This window comes from Dermacentor silvarum, chromosome 6, assembly GCF_013339745.2.
Source record: "Dermacentor silvarum isolate Dsil-2018 chromosome 6, BIME_Dsil_1.4, whole genome shotgun sequence".
NCBI classification, from domain to species: domain Eukaryota; kingdom Metazoa; phylum Arthropoda; class Arachnida; order Ixodida; family Ixodidae; genus Dermacentor; species Dermacentor silvarum.
In genome coordinates, this window is record NC_051159.1 from 164,689,835 (window position 1) to 164,698,720 (window position 8,886).

The following is an 8,886-nucleotide window of genomic DNA, read 5'->3' on the forward strand; positions in this document are numbered from 1 at the left end:
GTGCACAGTCAGCAAGAGATAGAAACAAAGGAACGGCAGGGAGATTCGAAAAAGTGCGGTTTGCGAAACGGGATTTAAGGAGACAGGAAGGGAGAAAGATTAGTGTCGAAACAGATAACGGCGAACAAGAGTGAAGCGGCACACGCCACTTCCACCGCCTATTTCGCAGGCCCGTAGACCACAGGAAGGGAACACAGCGCTCCGGCTGCCTTCAGCGCACATGTGCGTTATGCCCACTGTCCAAGTACATTTTGCTCTGGCAGTGGTCGGCTGTCCAGTGTGTCTAACGGGGTACACATCACCTGCCTCTCCGTACTATATGATGTTGGTAGACGCACAGAAGATGTTTGATTGTTCATTCCCAGCCGCAAGTGCCACCGATATATAGGGCAGTCGGCCTATTCACTTGGCAACGAATGTTACTTGGTAAGCGCGACACCAATCAACAGCCGGTACAACAGTGTTTTAAATTCGAAGCATTTCTTCGCGAACATTTGCCACTTTGACAGTATCTATCTATCTATCTATCTATCTATCTATCTATCTATCTATCTATCTATCTATCTATCTATCTATCTATCTATCTATCTATCTATCTATCTAGCCGCCTACGTCGTGGTGCTCTCATGACCGTTTCATTAACTTGGTATGTATCAAAATTGGCATACTATGACAAGAGTGTATGACGAACATAAATTATAGGTCATGACATGAAAGTCATAACATGCGTGTCATGTAGGTCATGAAACAGCCGCCTAAAGTAACAATGACTCAGCGTAAAAAGTTAACACTCAAAAACCACTGAAATGGGTTCAGACGTGGTACTAAGTGAAGGGAAAGGCTAAAGGTTGATGGACGAAGTCATATAGTCATGAGCATGACTAAGGCTTTCGCCTTAAGGTCTCTTAGGCGTAGCTAAAGGGACTCCGAGGGCTTATGACATGAATGTCGTGGCATGCCTGTCAGGACATGCCTGTCATGTAGGTCATGAAACAGCCTTCTACGTCTTGGTGCTCTCATGGTCGGTTCGTAACTTGGTTACCCGCACACTGGTTCTCATAACATCGATTCCCACAGGGCGTGGAATCTGCCGGCTTTTTTCACACCATGGATAGTTCAGGCAGTAGGTAGACCTCCAAGTCAGGAGCCAGTGAATTTAGGCGACTGTTCGGGAAACTCGCTGAGTTCCAAGAAGCCCATGTACAACTGCGTGGAATGGAGCGAAAGGTAGCTCCTGCGTCAGTTCTTGAGAATGAAGTTGAGACATACCTGCCGGTGTCGCGTGCAGAATAGGCGGATTAGCAAAAAAAAAAAAAAAAGACCCTCGGAACTTCTGACGAGGGCACCATCGTGAAACATGACTTCTCTTCAAGCCTTGTTATCCAACTGCACGTATGCGTCACGCATGACCGCGCATGGTCACGTATGCCTACGTGACCTCTCCAGTTGGTTTCTCTAACGACGCTTTCCCAACTTAGAATACCACAGCTTCGAATATTATGCAGTAAATAATGAGACATTGTGGCGCAACGACAACTCAACAACGCAGCGCAACACTAACCAGGACGTCGTTTCTTGAATTTTTATACATACGAGAACACACTGAGAGACTTCTTATTTTTTTAGGCAAGTTTGCGAAATCTGCAGCCTTCCACATCCAAGAGTACTTGTGTGAAATATGCGTGCAAACAGGAATATGTCATGCCCAGACAAAAAATTGCGACAGCGAAGCCGCTAAGCGAGTGCATCCGATGACGGCTTCTAGAAGTGCTCGTTCGGCCGTTAGAACGTGCTGTTTCCCGCCAAGGAATGCAGCCGCAAAGTGTCTTCTTTTAAAAAAATATGTATTTTACGCTAGCGTTAAAGCGCTTGTGCATAGCTATAGAACGCCTAGTCGGTCGGTACACAGACGTCAGCGCCGTGGCCAGACTTATTCCAAGAACTGTTATTTTCATATTGTTAGATGACAGTACGAGTGGTTTTTAAGACGTAAAGATTTTTGAATGCATATCCGCTTCTTAAGGTAAGAGCGACATCGTTCATTCCTTGCGAGATTGCGAAAGTCCTCAAAGCCACTAATTCAATTCTGTTCGGCGACAGTATACGCCCATATGACGTTTTAATATCGCCTCGCTTCTCCCGTACAACACACGAGTCCTTATCCTCTAGGCTCCGAGACATGGAAGAAGCAGCCGGCGTCTGAAATAATGGAAGTAACATTAAAATTTCAAGTAGTGTTCTCACTACCAAACCTCTTCCGCTGCCACTTGTGCAGACACACCAGGTACAGATCACATTGCACAATACCCTGGATGGTGTTATAGTCGTGTCGGTTATCTCGTTAATATTTAAGGCGATGTTGCCCTGCAGTGTTCTCGTTTGCATTTGATCCTTCCGGGTTATACTATACGAGTAATAGGCTTGAACCAATTAGCAGCGCCAGGAAACATGTATATGTTAAATAATGTAGATAATTGGAAGGAAGGCTATATCAGAGCCGGCTATTCCAAGGAACGGTTAGGAAATTGAGACTACCTTTTTTTCATAAACAACACGCACGCGAATACTACAAGCACACAAACATGCTAGCTCTATAGGAAATGCGGCACAGTGAAAAATAAATATAGTAGATACGCACAACTTCACTATATTCATACAAAAACTTGAGTGAACAGAGCAACAATTAAGCATAGACTTAGCACATCACTGCCGAAATTAAAGACGAAATGCAAACATCGAGCGTGCATCGCTTTGCCGCCCGCCAAGAAGTGCGGCACCTGGCTGCTCAAGGACCACTTCGGAATGCAATGGCTGCTGCCGACTGTATATGCCAGTGCACTGTCACAACTGTATAGTTACGAAGCTGTTCTGGCGAACACCAACCATCATTTTCTTTATCCTCCCCAACTGCACACTCCTTGTAGGCAGAGTAATCCTGGCAATGTGCTGCCTTACCACCAGAACATTGAGAGAAATTTGCCGTAATATGACTACAAATGGCACGTAGGTAATCTCAAAACAAGTTAGTTGTCGCTTACTCTTGTTGACAAGATCTAAATTGCAATACTGGAAAAAGAAAATCGAGAGACTGGCACTCGCGAGCATGTCGCACGGCAACGCTTTCTTTCTTTCATGCCGGAATATTTATCGTGGCCAAATTTGGCGAATAGGAAAACACCCAGACGCGATGCGCTTACACACCCTATCTGATCGTAAGTGCTAAATGAACCTGGGCAAATATTTTAGGCACTTTGAAATGTACAGCATGTCACCATTCTTTCCCAGACATCCAGCTCGTGCGACCCGTTGAGAAACAGTATAGAGGTTGAAACGTTCAGATCATCATCACTTCTCTTTAAATTACGTGAATACTGGTGCTTCGTTTTGTGTTGATTCTGCAGTTATTCCTCAACGAGACTCACGAGAAATTCTACGTACATGTAATACTTAAATCTATATCCCGATTGTGGCACATCAGTTCTGCATAATCCCGCAAGCGCAGGCAAGCTTATGAAAGGGTGAAATTGACTTCCATACGTCTTATAGCAACAAGCTAAAAGGAAAGACATACGGCTTTCTCAGAAAGAAGGCTTCGCAGTTGAGGAAAAATCCCAGACGAGGACGAATTTTTCTTCAATTGCAAAGCTTTGTATCCGAGAAACCCGTCTGGGTTTCCTTTGTAGCTTTGTGCTAAAGACCTGTGGAGGTCGATTTTTTCCCCCTTTCATATATACTGACCTTTGTGCGCACACATACCGAGCGCCTTGTAGTTACGCTGCTGAACCGAGCGTCCGCGTCAGCCGTGGAAAGCCCGCCAAACCAGCTGGATAGATAGATAGATAGATAGATAGATAGATAGATAGATAGATAGATAGATAGATAGATAGATAGATAGATAGATAGATAGATAGATAGATAGATAGATAGATAGATAGATAGATAGATAGATAGATAGATAGATAGATAGATAGATAGATAGATAGATAGATAGATAGATAGATAGATAGATAGATAGATAGATAGATAGATAGATAGATAGATAGATAGATAGATAGATAGATAGATAGATAGATAGATAGATAGATAGATAGATAGATAGATAGATAGATAGATAGATAGATAGATAGATACCTGTGCTACCTGCTTGGTAGCACATTTCGTGTCCTGCCGGTTGACGCCTGACTGAACTGAGTGATTTCTTGTGCACACTGAGGCGTCGTAAAGGTGTTAGCACTGATAAATTTATTTTCAGTGTCCATACAACATGTGGAGTAGGTCTACGGACTGCAGCTCAGTAGAGTGGGACGTTTTGTCCACTACTAGGCACCTATACCGGAAAGAGGCAGTGTGCGCTAGGCAAGCAATATGCATGTATATATATATATATATATATATATATATATATATATATATATATATATATTAGAGATCAAGCATTGTACAAGCTAGAGCATTAAACTTTCATGTCCTGCGGTCAACACAAGTGAAAAATGTTTTATATTTAGGAATCCTTTGCTATCAAGTTTGTGCAATTTTCAGTCAAATCTGTCTTTCCCAAATACATTGCATTTTACATCTTGTACTATCAGCGTCAAATGAAAGCCGAACAGTGGAGCGCGTGCCACAAGCACTGTTAACATTATAGTGCGCGCCGTCCTGTCATCACCACTGACAGGCGAGCACATCCGGTGTGGCAGCACTGCGCGATCCCCCTATAGTGCGTTATCTTCACTTCTGTTCCAGTTTTCGTATGGTGATAGCGGTGGCCGGCGTGAGCGTGCCAAGCGCTTTTCGTCGTATCGCTCGCAGTTCTTTGCTTTTACTCCAGCGCTGCATTGCAGTCAGCGTCGGGGCACGATAAAAAGAAAAGGTACATCTAATCGCTTTGTGGTTGATTTCAAGCTATCGTTTTTTCTTGTTCAGCACAACCTTGTTCAACCACAAGCCCATGCCGGATACTGTAGCAGCTGCGAGCGATATGCCGCGATGCGCAGGTTTGCCGATCGAATGCATGAATGTTGTAGAATTTTCGCTTCTGTTTTCTTTTTTTTTTTCTTCCTTTCAAAATCACTAGTAGGAACACATGCAAAAAAAATCGCACTTCAGTGGGGTGGCGCTGTACTACCAAACCGGATGTGTGGGCCTGTCTGCGCTGATGACTGGACGGCGCACACTATGCTGTTTCTAATGCTTGTGGCACGCGCTCCGCTGTTCGGCTTTCATTTGACGCTGATAGTACGTGTGTTCTTTCAACTTTTTTAAGTACCCATGTTCTTTAGCTTTTTATTCATATATAGCATGTTATCGGAACCATGATGTATTATCCAATAAAAAATCATGACTGAAGCCTTCATAAAACGCCCATTTTTTTCATCGTGCGGACAGAGCTATCCAGTTGCGAATCGATAACAGTGACAATCGGGTGAAAAACGGTCATAATCAGGCCGCGACAATATCGCGCGGTAACATCTTGCCTGCCACGGGCTGCCCTCAGGCATGCGCTATACTCACGGATAACTTTCTGTGGCAATGAAGGGAAAGCTACGGGCGCGTGGATGCTGCACAAGTTCTGCACTAGGAGGCACAAACTCGTATTTCGATTGCCCCGGGCCTAAAGGTCAGGAAAACACGTTGCTATTGATGGTCTTTTGCTTATAGTTACACAAAAGGAGTGTACCAGATTTTCGAGCACGTGATATGTTGTTTCTGATTCAAGTCCGAACACCACTGTTTGTTTTCTGTGGCAATAGCAACTATACGTCGGCGCCCCCATACTGTCCTGGTATTGACAGCGCAGGCGCGGCCCGCGCCTGGATGGTTAGAAGGTGTCCAGGGACATGCAGTGCGTTTGGGTGCAAAAGCCACGAAGCCAAGTTGACGCAACGTCATAATCAGGTAAATGATTATGACGTTGCCAGGGCAATGCTCGGGGCAATGCTCGTGCGGGAGCAATGCTCGTATGGAACAGGGGAATGAACATTGCCAGGGCAATGTTCCGCCTTCGGCTGATGTCATGAACGTTGGGCACACGCACTTCAGCCTTCCAGCTAAGCAAATGTGCGCATGCCACACTGTGGTGCTTCCACTGACCTGAACGGAAAAGACGTAAGCACGTAAGCGTCACGGTAAGCGTTACCCGAACAATCCCGTACGCTCCTGACCATGGCTGCTGGGTCCTGCTACTTTCTTGCCGATTAGCTCGCTCTTAAAAAAAATAATTGCATGCCTGATGGTGGGAGCAAACCTCGGCCCTTCAGGTCAGCAGCCCGATGCTGTACTTAATAATGCGAAAGCATTATGTGTCCCATGAGGTGGAAAAGTGTGACGTCATCAGCATCTTCTATGACGTCAGTAGTAATACAGAAGATAGTAAATGGTGTGAAAGCGTTAATTAGTAGTAATTATGGGTAATTGATGTGAATTTAAGTTAATTATGGTGAATTAGATTGACGTAAGGTGAAATAAAGTTATAACAAGTTAGAGTAAGGTGACTTAAGGTGGAGTAAAGTGAACGAAGGTGAATTAAGGTTGCTTAAGGTGGATTAAGGTATATTAACGTGAATTAAGGTTGGTACAAATTATCGGAAGGTGGATTAATGTGGATTAATGTGGATTACGGCGCATTAAGGTTGATTAAGGCTGGTACAAATTAGAGCAATGTAGATTAAGGTGGATTCGAGTGCATTAAAGTGGATGAAGGTGGATTAAGGTTGGTACAAATGAGAGCAATGTAGATTAAGGTGGACTCGAGTACATTAAAGTGGATGAAGGTGGATTAAGGTTGGTACAAATTAGAGCAAGGTGGATTATGGTAGAGTTGTGAAGGACAAGTGACAATGTATGACGTCACTTATCATGGGCGTAACCAACTAATTACTAAATAATTAATGTGCATGACAGCATCAATTGGTACAGTCGTCTTCACAAGGTAGCGGCAAAAACATTAAGCCATATGCATCCAGCGGCAAGTCTTTTTTTAATATAGTTCTCTGCGATGAGCAACACGAGAACCAGGTGAGAGCAAGAGCCAACGTTTCGACAAGTGGACTTGGCTCTTGCTCTCACCTTGTTCTCGTGTTGCTCATCGCCTTGAATTTCCATCTCCGGCATTCCCCGTGTTTTCCCTGGATTAATAGTGCTCTGTAATACGTCCCGAAAGAACTCGCCCTCCCTGCAGTCTAGGAAGACGTGTTCAATAAGTAATTAATTATTATTATGTATAGATAGACAGATATTTATTCGGAACATCATGGGGAACAGTGGTCCGAATAGCACATATCAGCCGAAATTTGTAGGCCGCAATATATCCTGGGTCGGCCCAGGGTAAGAGGCTAGAAACATAACAGTTACGGAAAAGTGGAGTTACCTCGCTAAGAAAGACTTTGTGTTTGAAAAACTGGAGCGCATATCTCACGTACATTTGTGAAACCGACAAGTAATTACGTTGCGTTAACACAAGGGTACCAACAGGCGCATGCTGTTTGGGATTAAGACAAAACAAGACGACTTTGATAAGAAATGGTTTTCCCCCATCGGGCCTCTAACGTCAGACATATCGAATGACCCTTCAAATGCCAAGCGTGGCGCGAAGAAGCATGAACGTCACGAGGGCGCTGCTGCTCGCTTGTCGCCGTTTCCTATTGATTGTATTACCAACTTGTCAGTCTGCCCGTGTGACGTCACAACTCTGGGTTCAAAAGCCATAGGTTATTTGGGTAGTGTTGGACAGAGCACGAGAGCAGCTTATGTGCTTACGACAGCCGAGAGTTCATCCCACGCACAGAATTGTGCAGATATGGTAAACACCGCAAAAAGCATGCTCTTGTTTGTGCAAGCAGTCTTCGTTGAAGTGTCCGTGGAATAACAATGAGTGCCCATGCAGGGCACTGCATGGGCACTCACTACCAGTACCTTACTCAGGTACGGGTAGTGTCAGGGTCCTGAACGGTCCGCATCTTTTTTTTTTTTCCTTCTCAAATATTTCTTCTTTTTTTCTTTTATTGTTTGTCTGTTTATTTATTTTGCTCCTGCCATCGCTTCATCTCCTTTTCTTCCCAAACACATCACACAGTACACCAGCGTTCATCGTCAACAGAAACGCACTCAAGCGAAATGTAGTCACAAAAGGACACAAAAGGAAACAGCAAAAAAAAATAGCTTAAGGAAAAAGCAAATTACATCACGTTGTGAAGTAGAGAAGCATACATAACGCCTACTACAGCAAGAAGGGGAGCTTCGAAGTACAAAATGTAGCAAATAATTAGTAACAACACATGCAGTAGAACGAACAATAAAGGGTGATTTTCAATTGGGCAAACTTAGAGCGCAAAACCCGGTAGCAAATATATTATCGTTTTTTTTTCTTTAAACTCAAGTCGGAATTTAGCATAGCCGTCGATATTGGGCGGTTTCATACCGACAGGTTCTGAAAAGACGAGAGTGACAAGAAGGTTATTGATGCTAACACTCGCAAGCCTCGTTCCGCCAACCTCTGTTAGTTTGTTTTGTGCTCCGTCAGCGTTCTGTGGCAGATATTACTCGACTTTCTGCGCACTCCTTTTCCTTAGGCGCGTGCATCTGGCTTGCAGCTTGTGGCTCCTGGGAAACGTCAGTTGGTATCTGGCATTGCCTGTGGCAAGGCGCCAGATGGCACAGGCCTCATCGATTCGGCAAGCGTCCTTCGTGTTTCCGCATGCTTGCCTTGCAGCCGAAGAGGTCCACCTGTCGCCTCCCCCAACCCCCACAGTACCCCTTCTCTATAATCCAACTCCGATATCCAAACTTGGCACAGGAACTACCCCCCCCCCCCCCCCCCACACACACACACACATGGGCTCATTTCTTCCCGTTCATCTTCAGCCTCGGTCACAGCAATCTTAACCAACT